The following is a 19544-nucleotide window of genomic DNA, read 5'->3' as shown; positions in this document are numbered from 1 at the left end:
TACAAGTTACAGAATGACGTGGCAGCCAGGGCCTGCTAGAGTGCCACAAACGTATCCAATGGTAACACAGAGAAATGGCACAGGCGCCATGTTGTAATGATTTATTTACCACTCTGTGGGGCTGATTCTGAGTCACATGCAGCAGCGCCTATTGGCGGTCGCCCGTCCTCAAGTTTATGGAAATGCCGCTACAGATTCCTTCCACTCTGCACATCCATGCGGCGAATGTGCAAGGCCTGAGACGCCCACATTTAGCTCCCGTGCACGCTGTAACACCTATTGGTGCGTCCTTATATTTCACCATCAAACGCACCAGCCCTATGGGGCAGTGTCTCTGTCTGACATTGACATTGAGCAGTCGTTCAGTGCAGGCTCATCAATCATCTGGCAACATGACGTTATTGGCAGGTTGACCAGCATGTTTGCCCGATGATAGATGTCCAATATGACCAGCATGCACCTGCATCGCTGGTCTTATTAAACATTAAACTGCACGATTTGTGGATGATTACCAAGTGATTGAGCAATAACGATGGTCGTAATCGCTAGGTTTAATCGCCTAATGGATGGGCAGCATAAGAATACTTATTTCGGTCAGGGAGGGAAATCTATTAAGGTTTTGGCTCATATGGTTGATAGATCTGAACCAATCTATTGTCATTAATCACCAGCCGAAGTTCATTAGTGTATGTCAGACCCCTGCATTACTGAGACCTCAGGAGACAGAATCCACACACAGTTAGTTTGGTGTTCAAGATTCGTCTTGACTATATTTGCATGTAGACAATATAAAGCACAGTGGGCCTGATTCAGACCCACTCGGGAGCGCTATGCGCTCGCAAGTGGTGCGATTGTGGCCCAGTGCGCATGCGCACGACGAAGCAGGCTCCGTCGTGCGCATGCGCGAGACCCGGATAGCGATGGGGAAACAGTCGCTTCAGGTCTCGTACCAAAGGGGACGTGCTGTCAATGTTGAGTGACAGCACGCCCCCTTTGGTGAGCAGGCCGGGGGCGTGGCTGCCCAGATGGAGGCGTTCCCATGGGAATGCCTACCGTCTGGGGCTGGCCACACTAACATCACAAGTGATGTCAGTGGGAGTGCTTTCGGCTCTGTTAGAGCCGAAAGCACTCTTGGGCTTGTGGCAACGAGACCCTACCACAAGGGTCTCGTCGCAAGCCCGATGGTCATGATGGTCTTGACCATCGTGACCATCTTCCTGGCCGCGCGCTATAGCTGTGGGTGGTCACCCACAGCTATGCGAGCGGCCAGGAGGCCGCTCTAAAAAAACAGAAGGCCGGCCCTGATTCAGAGCGAGCGCTCTCAGAGCGTCCGGCTCTGAATCAGGCCCAGTGTTCATTCAAATGCAACATATCAGAATATTCACATTACATAATTATCTTATACATGAGGGAGAGAACTGTTAGGGGGGATAAGGGAGGTGAGCACACATAGGAATATATAATACACATTCTATTCATGCTTATCTTAGAAGTAGGACACATCTGCTGAAGTCAAGGTTCTTTAGCTCAAAGTTCAGCAGAAATCATTCTTTGTAATATTATACATTTAAAGCTATGAATATTTAAAGGCACACACCATCTTGTGACAAGAAGGAGTTTTATGTAGATAGCTTAATAACAGATTTATCATTTTCCCATCTTTTATTCATAACTTTACTCTATACTATCTACCTTAGAGGAACACGATCTTGTTATACTAAGTATAGGTACATTTATGTACAAGTCTTGTCTATAGGAACCTATACATAGGATTACGCATTGTTCCATTCCCCATAAAGCAAGTCCACGGTCCTCACTCTCTAATTGTCTTTCATCTTGTCCATCTTGTCATGAATAATCAGGGAAATGATGATAGTCTTGCATTGTCCACATGTTTGCTTGTCATCCTCAATGAGGCTGGTTCCACAAATGGTGCAGCTTGGAATGTTGTCTTAGGCACAGATGTTATCATAGACTTGCGTCATCATCAAGGCCTTTAGCGTATTTTCCTTGGAGAAACAACAGTCAAGTGTAAGTACCTTCTTAATCAGAAAAATTGCAAATTTTACAGCAATACAAATGATTACAGACAAAGCTAAACCTTATCAATAATTGAAATAATTCCTGATATCCATGTATTAAATTCATTAGACCATTTAGCTGAGTTTAATTAGGAAAACGATTCATTATCATTAAGATCATACTCTGGATTACTATGTGTTTTCCTGGACTGGTCTTTAATTTCCTTGAATCAGGTCAGAAAAGTTATCAGCTATATACATTACAGCAGGCTAGTCTCACTATAAGACACATACCTTTTCTACTTCAGGGTCCATAGGGGGTCCACAGGGTTGACCTTGGGGTATAGCTGGATCTGGATCCACGGGCACCATGCAGTTAAAGCTTTGCTGCTCCCAGGATGCACTTGGGTCCGTCCTCCTCTATACCCCGACCACAGGCACCTCAGTTTTAGCTGGTGCCCGGCCGGAGTCGGGTCACCCTGGCGCAAGTGGGGCTGCATAAGCAGCCCCTAAGCTTTATTTAAATTTTTTAAAGAAGATTTTATTATTTTATTTTTACTATCTTCAGAGCGGCAGCATAAGACTGTCCATCTGGATGTCCATGCTGCCGCTCCAACAAGCCCCGCTGGCGCTGCAATGCCGGTACTGATCCGGGATCGCAGCGGGACCCCGGAGTCAGTGCTAGCGTGGCTCCGGGACCTCCCACAGACTGCTGCCGGACGCAAGGGGCCAGGTAAGCCGCGTGCAGCGCTGTCAGCGCTGCGCGCGGGGGAAGTGTAATTGCAGTCTTTATGCCGCCGGTCTCTGGGGACAGCCCGGCGGTGCTAGTAGCGGCGGCGGGCTCCCCCTGCAAAGGAATACCCCGCGTGACCGCTGGACCACCAGGGTGTAAGGCCGGCAGGTAACGGCATCACTGGGGTTCCATTACTAGCAGGGGAGGCAGCCTTCCCTGCTTGAGCGGCTCCTCCCCTCAGCCCAGCGCACCTTCTCTCAAGCGTGCTGGTGTCGCTGGGCTGTGCTCTCTCGGCCACTCCTCCTCAGAGCTCTCCGGCGGCCATCTTCCCAGGCAGCAACGCAGAGCTCCCAGGCAGGCTTCCAGTGGACCGGTCCCCCTGCGTACCTCTCCCCTGATCAGGACAGTGTTCGCAGCGCTATTGCCCTCCCAGAAACTGAATCTGGGAGGTTGATTGTAGCTGAAGGTGCAGTGAGTAATACTTCTCTGCATGGTATGTGACTATTGCTAGTGCTGCTGTCTGTGCTTTTTCTACTTACTGTCAGCTTATACCTATCCCTTTCCTTCTACTACGGCCCGGAGGTGCGTGGGGGAGGGGTGTTCTTTCTGTGTACCTCACTTTTATAGATCAACGTATTTGTGAGGTCCGTCACATACAGCGGTGTGCTACTCAGTACCAGATTGTGGGCTGTTTATGTTGCATACCTGGGAGTGCGTGGGTGTTGAATGCCTTACCTCGTTTCGGTGATACACGTTTATTGCAGAAAGTTTGTGTCATGTCTGATGAGGAGAATGAGCGCTTCCCGGCTTGCGGTCCCGACTGCAGCCCCTTCTAGGGCGTTGCCCCAGCCTACCATCCCCCGTTCCCCGGGTTTGACGCGTCTGGTGCAGTCTCCGCCCGGGTCTCAGACTGTGTGTCCTTATGCGGGTTTGCCTGTATTTGTGCAATCTCCCACGGTGCCGCAGCAGTCCATGGTGCCATTTCAGGGGTATCCTCAAACAGTGCCCCCTCCCTGGGTGGATGTCCTCTCCAGCTCTGTTCAGAGCCTGGCGGCTTCGTCATCAGCCTTTCAATCTATGTTGCACAGTGATTTGCCCCCACGGGCGTCCAAGTGACCCGTTCAGGCTTCACTGGCGGCTCAGTTTACGGACACGGATGTGCCTTCGGATGACGGGGAGATCCATGAAGACTCTGACTCGGATGCCGGGGCCCAGGAGGTGGAGGCTAAGTCCTCCATTAATGTGCCGGCATTGGTTAGGGCGGTGCGGGCCATCCTTCATATTGAGGAGGATGTGCAGGCTCCCAGGTCTAAGTACCCTAACTTTAAAAAGGCCAAGGTAACTTCGACAGTTTTTCCCCTGTCAGACCAGTTAACGGATCATATGGCAGGGGCCTGGCAGTTGCCCAGCAAGAGATTCCAACCGCAGAAACGGTTGGCTTCAAACTATCCATTTCCTGAGGCTCATTGCAGGAAGTGGGAAACTCCGCCTGCGGTGGATTCCCACGTTACCCGCTTAATTAAAAGCGCTACGCTGCCTCTGCCATCTATCTCCTCCTTGAAAGATCCCACGGACAGGAAAGTGGAGATCTGTTTAAAGTCTATTTACTCTCTCTCGGGGGCGGTGGCCCATCCGTCCATGGCCATCTCTTGGGTGGCTAAGGCCATCGAGAGCTGGGCCAACGCTTTGGAGGATACCTTTCCGGAAGATGCTCCGGAGTTCCAGAAAGCGTTGATAGGACAAATGAGGGATGCGGCTTCCTACATTGGGGAAGCTTCATTAGACGCGAGCCTGCTGACCTCTCGGGTGTCGGCTGCCGCTGTATCGGCGCGTCGGTCCTTGTGGCTGAGGTCTTAGAGAGCTGACACGGACTCCAAAAAGGGCCTGGATGCCTTACCTTTTATTGGGGAGTTGCTTTTTGGTCCAGACTTGGACAAAATTGTGGATACGCTGGCTAAGTCTAAGTCAGCCTTCCTCCCTTCGGCTTCTGCACCTACCAAGGTACGGAGCTCTGCCTTTCGGTCCTTTCGGGTTCAGGGCAAGGCTAAAGGTCAGTCCTTCCCGAGGCAGTCGGCGACCAAGGCCGCTTCTAAGCCCAAGAAGCAGGCCTGGAGTGCCAGGCGCCCTTCTTCCAAGCAGGAGGATAAACCCTCTGCCTGATGGGACGGGCCTCCCTCTGGGGGACCCCAGAGTGGGAGGCCGACTTCTTCTATTTGCCCAGTGCTGGCACAATACCACCACGGATGCCTGGGTTCGAGAAGTGGTCTCCCAGGGGTACACCCTGTCTTTTCGGCACAGACCGCCCCGCCAGTTTTTCTGCACCAGTCCTTCTCAGGATACGAACAAGACCTTACAGATTCAGGTAGCCATAGAGTCCTTGCTGAAAGCAGGGGTCATTGTTCCCGTTCCTCAATTACAACGAGGGACGGGGTACTATTCTCTGTTTCTGGTGCAGAAACCTAATGGTTCTCATCGCCCTATCCTTAACTTGAAGTCTCTGAACAAATTCCTCAGAGTTCCCAAGTTCAGGATGGAAACGTTACGTTCCATCATTCTGGCGATGGAACCGGGGGATTACATGGTGTCCCTGGATATCCAGGACGCCTATCTCCATGTTCCAATAGCACCTTCGCACCAGAGGTATCTGAGGTTCGCTATCCTTCAACACCACTATCAGTTCCGGGCGCTACCCTTTGGTCTCTCCACGGCACCGCGGGTGTTCACGAAGATTATGGCGGTCATGGCCGCACATCTACGGAACCAGAATGTACGGCTGCTGCCGTATCTGGACGACCTCCTGTTGCTGGCGAGCTCCCCGGAGGTACTGCTTCAACATCTCCACCTGATGATCGCTTGCCTGCAAGCGCACGGGTGGCTGATAAATTGGAAAAAGTCCTCCCTGATTCCATCTCAGCGGATGGTTCATTTGGGGGCCCTGCTGGATTCTCGTCAGCAAAGGATCTTCCTGACTCCGGAGAAGGTCTCCTCCCTCCAGCTGCGGATACACAGTTGCCGCCTGTCCGTTCATTCGGCTATGAGAGTTCTGGGGTCCATGGTGTCGACATTCGACATGGTGGAATTTGCCCAGTTCCATTCCCGACCCCTGCAGGGACTGATTCTATCGGAATGGAACGGGTTACCACACCGGATCCGCTCTCAGTTGCTGGTTTTGTCCCCGGAGGTTCGGCAGTCTTTGGCTTGGTGGCTTCAGACGGCTCATCTGCTCGGGGGGCGCCCCTTTTGGATCCCGGACTGGGTCGTGCTCACGACGGATGCCAGTCTTCGGGGTTGGGGGGCAGTGACCGGCTCATTATCGCTTCAGGGTCGTTGGTCCGTGGAAGAAGCTCTTCTTCCCATCAACATTCTGGAACTGCGGGCAGTATACAGGGCCCTGCAGTCATCCGACCCCGCTCTTCACGGAAGGGCGGTTCAGGTGCAGTCCGACAACGCCACCACGGTGGTGTACATCAACCACCAAGGAGGAACTCGCAGTCGGGCAGCGATGTCGGAGGTGTCTCGCATTCTTGCTTGGGCGGAGTGTCACATTCCAGCGATCTCGGCAGTCTTCATTCCCGGAGTCCTCAATTGGGAGGCGGACTTCCTCAGCCATCACGACGTGCATCCCGGGGAATGGTCGCTTCACCCAGAGGTGTTTCAGCTACTCGTGGACAGGTGGGGGCTGCCGGAGCTGGACTTGATGGCCTCCCGTCACAATCACAAGTTGCCTTTTTACGGGTCAAGGACAAGAGACGCAGGCACCTGTCTGGTAGACGCGCTGTCGGTGAAATGGACGTTTCACCTGGCGTATCTGTTTCCTCCGATATCCCTGCTTCCTCGGGTTCTGCGGAAATTCAAGCAGGACGGCGGCACGCTCGTGCTGGTAGCTCCGGCGTGGCCCAGACGTCCTTGGTACTCCGATCTGAGGTGCCTCTACATCGACGCTCCGTACCTTCTTCCTCAGCGTCAGGACCTATTGTCTCAAGGGCCCTGCCTTTACCCGGATCTGGGTCGGCTGTCTTTGACGGCGTGGCTCTTGAGACAGCCGTCTTAAGGTCTCGGGGTTTCTCCAGTTCGGTCATTGGTACCATGCTTAGGGCACGCAAGCCTGCTTCCGCACGGATTTACCATAGGGTGTGGCACACTTACTTTCGGTGGTGTGAATCCAGAAGCTATGATCCTCAGGTGTTCCGGGTTTCCAGAATCTTGGAGTTCCTTCAATCAGGTTTGGACCTCGGCTTACGCCTTGCCTCTCTGAAGGTTCATGCGTCTGCTTTGTCCGTGTGGTTTCAACGACGGATTGCTACACTGCCAGATGTTCACACCTTTTTCCAGGGTGTTCTCAGGATCCAGCCTCCCTTCGTGCCTCCGGTGGCTCCTTGGGACTTGGCGGTGGTACTACGGGTCTTGCAGGGTCCTCCTTTTGAGCCGCTTGAGTCGGTGGAACTCAAGTGGCTGACGTTTAAGACCGTTTTTCTCCTGGCAATTGCTTCTGCCAGGAGGGTGTCAGAATTGGGGGCGCTTTCCTGTCGCCCTCCTTTTCTGATTTTTCCCCAGGACAGAGCGGTGCTCCGCACTCGTCCTGAGTTTTTGCCCAAAGTGGTCTCAAAGTTCCACATTAATCAGGAACTTGTTGTGCCAGCTTTTCAGTCACCTGATCTTTCAGCTGGTGAGGGTTCCTTAGATGTAGTCCGGGCACTTAGAATTTATGTGGACTGGACTGCTTCGGTTAGGAAGTCGGATTCATTGTTTGTCCTTTTCGGTTTTCACAAGAGGGGTTGGCCTGCCAATAAGCAAACGTTAGCCCGTTGGCTTCATTCCGTTATTTGTGAGGCTTATGCACAGGAGGGTTTACCTGTGCCAGCCTCTGTTAAGGCTCATTCCACTCGTTCTGTGGGTCCCTCTTGGGCTGCTAGACGTGGCGCCTCCGCTGTTCAGCTGTGTAAGGCGGCCACTTGGTCTTCAATTCAAACGTTTTTGAGGTTCTATGCATTTGACACCTTCGCCTCTCAGGATGCATCCTTCGGGCGCCGGGTGCTCCTTTCAGCACAGGAGCATCCCCGCCCTTAGTTGAACTGCTTTGGGACATCCCCAAGGTCAACCCTGTGGACCCCCTATGGACCCTGAAGTAGAAAACAAGAGATATGGTAAGAACTTACCTTTGTTATCTCGAAGTCCATACTGTCCACAGGGCGCCCGCCCTGACGCACCTGGCTTCATATGGGCTATGTGACTGGTCACCGGTTTTCCGTCTCCTATTTCTGTGAGTATGGTTTCTTGTGTGTTCCAGTCTTCCTTCTCTCTGTTTAGTCTCCTCCTCCGGCCTTAGCTGCTTACCAACTGAGGTGCCTGTGGTCGGGGGCGAGGTATAGAGGAGGACGGACCCAAGTGCATCCTGGGAGCAGCAAAACTTTAACTGCGTGGTGCCCGTGGATCCAGATCCAGCTATACCCCAAGGTCAACCCTGTGGACCCTATGGACTTCGTAGAAACAGAGATAACAAAGGTAAGTTCTTACCATATCTCTTGTTATCAAGCAGCTGTAAGGTACATTAAATTGCAGTTCATCAGAGATCATCTTAAGTACATCAACTATTTCATTTGCAATACTATCAATTAATTTGGTTTAAAGCTTCTATATTGTGAACATACTATACACTGAGTCTAGATATTGTCACTGCTTCATCTCTTCATATAAAACTATATATGCAGTTACTCAGCTTAATACTTGTGATAAAAACTAAAGCTAAAATTAAACTTATAACAAAGCAAAGTAAAATATACATTTCCACAGGCCTTTGTCAGGCTTGGGGCCTAGGAACATGTATCTAATCACAATATCAAATTACTCCAACTCCCCTTGGAAGAAGACTTTACAATCGGAGACATATATTCAGGTGTCCGTCTCATGAATTTCACTGAAATAAATGTACTCATCAGAATTTGGAATAAACTTTCAAATCTGGGCTCAATAGCCTTCCTGGTATATTTCCAAATTATCATCCAATTACTAGTTGTAAACAGGTGGTTCTTGTATCAAGATAAAAGGACTAGAATAGAAGAAAACACCTATGTATTTTAGTTAATTGTGTCTGTAATATTGATACATAGCACACCATATCTGCAGTTGACCTTAATTATAATTTTCTTAATACACTAGAGACAATAATTTTCTTAATTATCTTAATTACCTTGGCCATTGTCTTTGCATCTGCCCTCCAACACACCTACCCTCCGGGTTAGTGACTGATGAGGCTCCTACAAGAGGACATCACATTCGGAACATTTGGGCAGTGGTTTAAAAACAATTTGTATCCTTTGTAAGGAACCCTGAGTCTGGGGAGTACTTTTCAAAGGGGTTGGGACAGTCTTACCCGGATTGTTCAATGCACATATTAGACACCTTGTTTCAAAGGCCTGTGCTGTCTGTGCAAAACCCTGACCTATCCAATTACAGTTGGTGATAGCCACCATTGTATCCTTCCCCAAGTGCACCTCACCATATATTATTTGGGCCATAACTGGGTAAAATGCTTTTGGTAGACCTAAAGGTTGACCTTCCCCCCACTCACCATTTATCTTTAGCGCCTAGCTTTGCTTTTAGTAGCCTCTGGAGCTTGTACCTGGAGCTTTGTGAGGGTACTTACGTCAATCTTGGCGGCGGGATCTACCACATAAGTGGGTTGCCCTTGGGAGCAGTGACTTGTGGGAGCAGCACGTGCAGCCTGGTCTACTAGTCTATTGTCTTCAGTTTCAGGTGTAGTCTCTCAAGTGTACCCTCATTTTTATCACTACAAGCCTTTGGGATAACTGGAATGCAGTAGACAGTGCTCTGACGTAGGCAAAATATCTTGTGTATGGAACTCCATCTTCAAATGAAACATTTGAAAAGTTAAATAAGGACAATGATTCCTGTTGCATTAGTTCAATACAATCATGATCAGGAAAATAAAAAGTTTGTATATTTTCAGTGTCTTCTTTGACACTGTCACTAATTACTTGTATATTATCACTAATACTCTCCCATCTTTTGAAACCTGCAAAAGTAATGATGACGCAGGGTTTCAACATTGTACCTTTAAGAGTGATGTTACTTGTACAACAAAGCTACTTCGTATTTTGTAAGCTTAACAACAAATAAATGCTTTCTTTAAGCTTGAGATTTTATAGCTTCATGTGATACTATAAGAGTTAAGGGGTGTCCTAACACTATGTCAGCACTTAGCAGTGTCTAGGTGACAAGTTTCCATGTGATTGTACAATGACCCCCTACGCATGTGAGTTAGACTCATGACTAAACAGTATAAACAGCTTACTATAATCAGGTAACACCAATGCTGATGCATTAATAATATCTTGTTCTACCACATGATAAACTTTAATTTATTCATATGTTACTACAAGGGGATTCTGTTGTAGCAATCTCTTGTTTGCATTATACAAAAGTTACAATTTATTTACATAAAGTATTCATTCCTTACAATATATAAATAAGCCTAAAAAGGTTTTAAGCTGTTTGGACATTTGCTTTCTGAATTACACTGATATACGATATCTTAAAAAATGAACTTTTTGTCTGTATGGATTGCAATTTATTTTTAACTACTTTAGAATTTTATTTTACTTCTGAAGATTATTCAATAATACTATTGTTTTATGCAAACAATTTTGCTCTGAATCAACACTAAATCGTCCACATATCGTATAACGATTATGATTGCACTGGAAAATAGCCCATTCCTTCAACATTAAGACTTGCAGCACACCCTTGTGACAATTTAGACTAAACATACTGCTTCTTTTGTTAGGTACTAAAGGCAGTAAAACACTATGAGGTGGGTGGTATGCCATTCAACAAGGTGTCCAGATTAGGTACACTATTTGGTTAGTTGATCTGATCTTAAAGGGTATCATTTAACTGGCCACATATGTTTGTTTAAATGGGCAGTAGCCTTGTACCTATTTTACCCTATGCCCATAACATATCATGGACTCTAGCAAACATCTCATTTCAGTATAGACTTTTCAGTGTTGACAACATTAATGAGATCTCTTGATGCGTGTTACTTGTAATAAAGGCTATTCTTCTAAGAAGTCTTAGTTTGGAATGTATGTTATTGTAGCATTTAATGCTGACAATAGATATGCTTGTAAAAGATTAGGGTAGGCAGTCACCTGAGACTATTACACTATTATTTACAGTAATCTGTAATGGATTTGTCTTTAGTAAATACTGTATTTGACCATCCAGGCCAGTGGCTGGGACTATAGAGGAGGTCAAATGTTCTGGTGAGATTAATTTGAACTGAATAACATTTTTAGCAGCCCCAGATAGATACAATATATTGCAGAACTCTATGATTGGTCATATTGAGAGGTAGATGATTCTGAGGGCTACAGTATCTTCATATGATTGTTTGGCTATGTGTGTTCTATTCTAATACACATACACATAGGTTTACTGAGATGAGGACAATCCTTATGTTATTAATGTTACCTTCTCAATAATTGTTACATTTCAACACTTGTTGTAAACACTTCAATGCTATAATCCAACTTATTCACTGTATGTAACATATATGTAAATAACAATAGCCTTATAACTCCTTGTACAGGATTAAGGTAAAAGTGGACAGCATTACTTACATTGTCCCCGTAATACCATAACTATACAACACATACATATTTATGTAGTATTATTAGAACAAAGGTCAATAGCAAAAAAAATAAAAACACTTTTTGCAACAAAACAAAGGCTCATATTAACATGTCATTGTACATACACCTTAATTTATGTATCTTCTACTTCTTAAGTTCATTAATTTTCATTTGTGGACTTTAACATTTTGTTTACTTTTTGTCAAATCATCAGACATTGTCATTCTGAAGGTCCTTTGCATTGTAAGTTTACTATTTTCTGCACAAACTGCTAAACACTCACTCCCCCTCCCTTTACAATGTCTTAAAGGGAGATTGTTAGATCTCAGACATACAATAGCAAGATGTCAGCATCTGATTCAAAATCAACTTCTTTTAAAACTCAACCATGGGCATCCCCAAACACGTAGGATTAAACTGAAATATTTGAACACATTTCTGAAATCTACCTTTTGCAATTTTTACATGCACTTATCTTTACGTTTAAAATCATAAACAATTTATCACTCTCCACAATTCCAAATCTCTATCAGGGCATAGCTAATTAATTTTAGCAACATTCTTTACTGAACAATTTAGACCTACTGTCCTTACAGATGTTTCTTTAAAATAATCCTTAAGGTACATACAATTAATTTCTTATTCCCTTTTTTGTGAATCTTTGTCTAACAAGATCTGGTTTATCACTTTTAGCTAATTTAAAGTTTGCCTTCAAGTTTGTTACTCTTTATGCAGGAGCCATGTAACTTACGTATCTGTTGTCATTTTAATTGGGTCAAGTGTGCCATTTCCATTCCTTCTGTCACCCCAGGACCTAACACTATACTTATAATATCCATGGGGGTTTGACAGCCGAACAGATTTTTGATGTCTGCATTACGATATCTGTGCGTTTCACCAAACCCTGTTGTGAGTTCACCAAAACTCGATTGTGAGTTCACCAAAACTCTATTCTGTGGGTTTTACAAAAACCATGGTCGGTGGGTGTTACAAAAACCCTGGTCGGTGGGTTTTACAAAAACCCTGCTCCTTCTGTTACTAAAGTGGGTCTCCTTAGTAGTTCTGGACACACTATGACCGTACCTTTGGGATATAGATTGATTGGTAAAGTTGTTATAAACAAATCCCTATACTATAGTCTGAAGATAATATCCATCAAAATGGCAACCTACCAACAAACACAATGTACTTCTATGTCTATTCACTCTGGAAGTATAAAGATCACAGGATGTATCAAGGGACAATACTTATGCTAATCAGAGAAAAAAATTATCTGTTAAACACAATAACACATTTGTTCATATTCAAATCTATAAGGTTTATAATCTGTATACATTTTTAGTGCAAATTGTTTTTTTATTAAATTCAACAAAATATAGATAATACATTCATTCAAAAAACAGTGACAAATCTATCACTAAATAGAAGGGGAGAAACTCAGAGCACCGTCAGAGCCACTGGAAAAGACATCTAACATATTACCTATTATCAATAAATAATCGATCACAAAAATCAAACCATACAAAAACAATAATAGTTTCCAACACATTATGAAAATAAAAACAAAGAGACATCAGGACAAAGGGAAGAAAGGAGGGGAGATTCAGGGAAGGGGAAAAAAAAAAAGGGGGGAGGGGAAGTACTCACTTTCAATCCAAAGGTGTAAATACACATTTACATAAACCTATTAAACCTAAATAGAATAGAGAATAAAAAAAATTATTAAAAAAAATAGCCGTAAAATTTAGGAGGGAGAGCAGGAAAGAATAGCCTTAAAGGTAGCAGAATCCTTAAAATCTAACCAACGACACCAGGTGTCTCTAAAGGACTCATAACCCCCGTCAGCAGACATCAGTATGTCATCCATATCCATATAGAAATCTACCCTGTTGAACCAATCCATCACCGTTGGAGGAGAAGAGGAACGCCATCTCACTGGGATAACAGCTTTAGCTGCATTATTCAAATGACACAGCAGGGACTTCTTATATTTTGAGAAGGGTCTGGACGATAGATGGGACAACCAAAATAAGGGATCTGTAGGGACTGCTTCTCCCAATATTTTTGCAGAGAGAGTAAGAACCTCCTTCCAAAAAGGTTGGAGGGTGGGGCATTGCCACCAAATATGAAGAGGGTTACCCGGGGCATTGGAGCACCTCCAACAGATATTAGGCACACCTATCCCCATTTTAGAGAGAGTGTCCGGACATCTGTACCAACGGGAAAGAAGCTTGTATTGGGTCTCTACGACACTAACATTAGAAGAACATGCATGGGCTAATTTAAATATTTTTTCCCACTTAGCTTTGCCCAGATCTTCTCCAATTTCACGGTCCCAGACTGTTGTGAAACTAGGCAAGGTCAGACTAGAGTCTGCTGACAAAAAATTATATATTAGAGAAATAGCGTGTGTCGTGGGGGCTGAGCCAGCACATAGTCATTCAAAGGGAGTAAGATGTAGGCAAAAAACTGAAAAAGGAGCAAGCGAACCTATAAAATGGCGCACCTGAAAATATCGCCAATGTTCCCATAAAGGGAGGTTCCATTTCTCCCTTATATCATCAAAGGGAATAAAACTGCCACCCCTCATCAGCTGTCCGATTCTAAAGAGTCCTACCCCAACCCAGGAATGAAAAGCTTTACCATCAATGCCCGGGGGGAACCGTTCATTGAAAAGAAATGACATGAATGAAGAATGAGGTGAAGAGGTCGAGGGAGAACGTCTCAGAGTTTTCCAGCAATTTAAAGTGGGACCAATAGTAGGATGAGAGGAACTGGGGAGGGAGGGAAGCCATGGAGCTATTGATATAGGAATCCCTAGTGCCCTGGTTTTCAATTTGCACCCATTGTTTAGTGGAGTCTGTCCTGGACCACTCCAAAATTCTATGAAGAAGACAGGCCCGGTAGTAACCTCGAATATTAGGGAGACGTAGCCCTCCTCTATCTTTATGACGGAACAAAATATCTAACTTCAAATGAGGCATACTACCTCCCCAGACAAATTGCCTAATCAGCGTTTGGACCTCAAGAAACCAACTAGATGGTAGCCTAATAGGTAGGGTCTGCAACAGGTACAGAATCCTGGGGAGAGAGTTCTTTTTTAAAACCCCTAACCTCCCGAACCACGAGAAGGGCCTAGGCCCCCATAAATGTAGTTCAGAGCATATTTTATTTAGTAGGGGAGAGAAATTGGCCTCAAATAAACGAGAAAGGTCCCTAGTAATGATAACACCCAGATATTCCAATTGAGTAGTATGCCAGGCAAATGGAAACGTCGCTTTAAGGCCTGCTACCATCTGAGGTGGTGCTGTAATATTCAAGGCAACCGACTTAGAGTAGTTGACCTTAAAATTAGAGAGGTCTCCAAAGATCTTAAATTCATCAACTAAGTTTGGTAGCGAGATAACGGGATTCGTAATCATGGCCAGTAAGTCATCGGCGAAAAGAGCTAATTTATATTCACCATTACTTAGTCGAAAACCTGATATGTCTGGATTCAACCTGATTGACCTTGCCAGGGCTTCCATACAGAGAATGAAAATAAGGGGAGATAGAGGACAGCCCTGTCTAGTCCCGTTAGTAATAGAAAAAGAATCAGAAAGGGAGCCATTGACTCTCACCCGAGCAGAGGGGAAGTGGTAGAGGGCAAGAAAGCAGACAGGACCCAGACCCAGATGGCCCAGCACCCCTGACATGAATCTCCAATCTATTCTGTCAAACGTCTTCTCAGCATCTGTAGACAACAAAATAGCTGGAGCATCTGTATTTGAGATGTGGTGTATTAGTGCTATAATTTTGGAGGTATTGTCCCTAGCTTCCCGTCCAGGAACAAATCCAACTTGGTCATTGTGAATGAGAGAAGGTAGGAGATGTTTCAATCTATTGGCAAGAAGCTTGGCGAATAGTTTAAGATCGACGTTAAGTAGGGAGATTGGACGGTAGCTGGGGCAAAGGGAGGGGTCCTTGTCATCTTTGGGGATAACCGTTATGTGAGCCTCTAGGGATTGGCGAGAAAAGGGGGTCTCAGACGAGACAGTATTGAAGGCCTGCAGAAGTATAGGAGCTATTTTATCTCTAAAGGCCTTATAATAATTGATACTAAAGCCATCTGGGCCTGGGCTTTTCCCTGATGGGGTGGATTTAATTACCTCCTCCAATTCAAGCAGAGTAAAAGGCTTTTCTAGTTCTTCCCTGGCAAGGTCAGCAAGCTTAGGGAACCCGATTCTAGACAGGTACTCCTCGATGGCTCGTTTCTTCCCATTAGTCTAAGGGTAGGTTAAGGGGGGTGGGAGATTATACAATGAGGAGTAATAAGAGCAGAAAGCTTCTGCAATCTGGCCAGTATCGTGGAAGACCCGACCCTTCTCATCTTTAATAGAGGGGATAAAAGAACGAGCTCTTTGAGACCTCAGGGCTCTAGCCAGCATTTTGCCGGGTTTGTTACCCCACCTATAGTACCTACTACGGCACTTCCTAATTGAATATTTAACTTTATCCAAAAGGAGCTTATTTAGTGTTGTTCGAGTTTTGACTTGATCAACGAAGACAGCAGATGAGAGGGAAGACTTGTGTGCTATTTCCAAAGCCTGTATCTGCTTCAGTAGCCCCTCCACTTGGCCCGCCCTTTGTTTTTTTAAATAAGAGCCCAATTGAATGCATTTGCCCCTTATAACGCATTTATGAGCTTCCCAAACAGTAAGGCCTGAGACGTCAGGCATAATATTACAATCTAGGTAAACATCAAGAGCTTCCGCCACCTGAGATTTACAGTAAGGGTCGGATAACAAAGACTCATTAAAACGCCATGTTCTATAGGTAGGATCAGAAGGCCCAAGTGACAGGTCTATACTAACAGGCGCATGGTCTGACCAATTTGTTATTCCTATAGAAGATGCCTGGACTAGGTGTAGGTGTCTATGTCCTAGCAATATATAGTCTATTCTGGAATATGACTTATGGGGACTAGAGTAATAGGTATAGTCTCTCTCCGTGGGGTGAAATATGCGCCAAACATCGGACAGCTGATGAGTATGAAGCAAACATCTCACCCGTCTTGATGTGTGGCCAGGAGTCGTTGAAGAACTTGAGGAAGTATCCTGGAGGTGGTCCAAGGTCCACTTGAAGTCCCCACCTACTACCAGGGTTCCCTGTTGAAGCAGATCAACCTTGTCCAGAACCCTCTAAAAAAAAAACGGTTGACCTTGATTGGGGGCATATATATTGACAATTGTGAAAAAATGGTTAAAAATGGAGCATTTAATAAGCAGACATCTCCCCTCCTCCAAACTGTGGACCTCAGGGTTCAAAACAGACAGATGTTTAGCAAATAAAATCGCGACACCCTTGGATTTCGATTGGGAAAAATTACTATAGTAAACGATGGGATAGAATTGGTTACTTAATCGTGGTGCAGAGGCAGAGTGGCGAAAATGGGTCTCTTGAACTAAAACAATATCCGCCCCATCAACATGAAAAGAGCGGAGCGCCTGAACCCTCTTCTCGGGGATGTTCAACCCTCTAGCCTTAATAGACACTATACGAAGTGAATTGGCCATGAATAAAAGAAATAGACAGAGCACCAGAGCAATTTACACCAAAATTGAAGGAACATTAGACAAAATGAGCACAGATAATGGAGGGAGAACAAAAAAAGGAAAGGGAAAAACAAGAGGAAAGGGGGGCAAGACAAAAAAAAGAAAAAACTAATATAATAGAACAGCATTATATAAGATAGAATACCGCTACTGGACAAAAAGGGAACCGCCAGGGAGCCCTTGTCACGGGAAAAATTAAGCGGTGGGGGGCACACAGGGGGGTAGCGATCCCGCCATCCAAAAATTATAGTGGCACATCAAAAAAAAAAACAAATAACATTTCCAAATAATAGTACCAATACCATATAGCTCCTAAATCAAAAATAATTGTATCTATACCTGTATAAGCAAAACATATACATATTTATTCTTGTTAATATCCTGAAGTAACTGTAAAGAACTAAAATCTCAACTGCAAAAAAAAATAAAAAAAAATTTTTCAACAGAATAATATCACGACTACAATGAACTGTAGAAATCAGGAACGGTAAAAGAAAGCCAAGAGTAGGACCGTCTTGAATCAAGTAGGATCCGATGTTTGTGGAGAGGCATCCCCTCTAGGTTTCTTTGTGTTATGTTGCACTTGATGCCACTGATCTCTCCTCGGACGACCAGGAGGAGCAACGATTGGGAGCGAGAAGGCCTGCCAGTCGGGTAGGGTAATATTCTCCAGACCTAAAGCAGAGCAGAAGTCTGGTAAGTCCGCGGGAGACTGGAGAGACAGATGTTTGCCAGCATAAGTGACCTGTAGGGAGAGCGGGAAGCCCCATCTATATTTAAGGTCATGTTTGCGCAAGGAATCTGTCAAGGGTTTTAGCAATCGTCGTTGCTGGAGAGTTCGCCAGGAGAGGTCTTGGAAAATCTGCAACTTGGTTCCATTGAATTCCACTCCTTCTAAATTGCGTACTTTTCGGACTATCTCCTCTTTCTGTGAGAAATAGTGCATCCGACAAATGACATCCCTTGGACGGTCAGTTGCCAGGCCCTTTGGGCGGAGAGCTCTATGTGCACGGTCAAACTCGATAGTGTCATTAGGGTCCAGATCTAAGATTTCCCCAAAGATTTTACAGAGAGCATTGATCAACTCAGGTGGAGATACATCTTCTGGGAGCCTTCGGATCCTTATGTTGTTCCGGCGACCTTTATTGTCCAGGTCATCCAATCTGGTTTGCATGGCCTTCATATCTGAGGATTGTTGAGAGACCAAATCACGAAGTTGAGATAACTTATCGTCGACAGAGTCTCTTCTTCTAGAGTGACAATACGGGAGCCCAAATGTTTAACATCGGCTTGGACTAAGGAAATCTGGGTCTGGAAAGAGTCCTGAATCCGTGATTCGAGAGCCTGCATGTCTTGTTTAGAAGGGAGCGACCTAACATGTGTAAGTATTTCCGTGATTTCGCCCCTTAGTTGGGTCATTTGGGTATGGGTATCCCCTGACGAAGGAGAGAGTGCCATGACAAGTGGAGTCTCTGGAATATTCTCAGATACAGTCACAGGAGAATTCGCAGAATGTGAGATAGAGAGGTATGAATGCAGATTCGGTTGAGACACAGAGACCTTTGGCATCCGAGAGTCCTTCTTCTGTGTATCTTTCTTGCTTTTGCCCATGAGGAACACATGCGGAGAAGAGCTACATAGGTATATAATATAATAGGTAGATGAGCGGATGGCGGAGGTCACATTCCCCTGTTAGTGGGACGGCATGTATAGCATAAAGCACCTACATAGAGCTACCTGATTTAGCAGCCTTGGTTTTACATGTTAAGTTGAGTTAGACCAGGAATAAGAGCTTGGTGTCACCTTTGCAGAAGTGTAGTTATAGCAGGATGCCACAGGGGGGAGCCAGATCCACATATGAGTGGCAGCAATCTGAAGCAAGCGAGAAGGGAGATTCATCAGCAGCTCACCCCCTGCAAGCAGGATGACAAGGGAGTGGGGTAGCAGGAACCCCACACCTGGTCCCAGGAGGGCTGCAGGAGCGACAATCCAGGTGAAGGGCTTCTAGAGCCGGTCAGCCGACCTCTATGGCGCCGCAGGAGGCAGAGCGGGCGTCCCCTGCACCACGGCCGCTGGAGAAGAAGCCTGGTCTCTATCAGCCAACCAGGACCCAGGTATGGTCAGCGGAGGGATCGGGCAAGTTCCAGCGGTAGAGGTAGGCTCAGCAGGTATGGGAGGAACGGAGGTGCCGGGCCGGGAGTCCGATCCAAGATGGCGGCCGGGTGTAATCACCGGACTGGGGCTCCGTCAACCGGCCCTCCTGTGTCACCTTCTCCGTCCCCCAAGGTCATCCGGAGGTGGGATGGAGCGGCGCCGGTACTAAACGGTGATGAGCAGGTGCAGTAGCGGCTCAGCGGCAACCGCTGGATGCATGCCCGGCCGGAGTCACTAATTGAGGTCGCGGCTTCTCGTCACAGGTAGGCCGCACCTTGTAGCAAGATGTTGGAGCTTCCTGGAGCTCGTGTATAAACACTGACGGGGGAGAGTTGTCAACAATCAACCCCTGTGCAGGAATTGAGGGTGGGGAACCCCCGAGAAATAA

Source organism: Taudactylus pleione, unplaced genomic scaffold (genome assembly GCF_031769625.1).
Source record: "Taudactylus pleione unplaced genomic scaffold, aTauple2 ptg000433l, whole genome shotgun sequence".
Taxonomy (NCBI): Eukaryota; Metazoa; Chordata; class Amphibia; order Anura; family Myobatrachidae; genus Taudactylus; species Taudactylus pleione.
Note: the sequence above shows the minus strand (reverse complement) of the source record.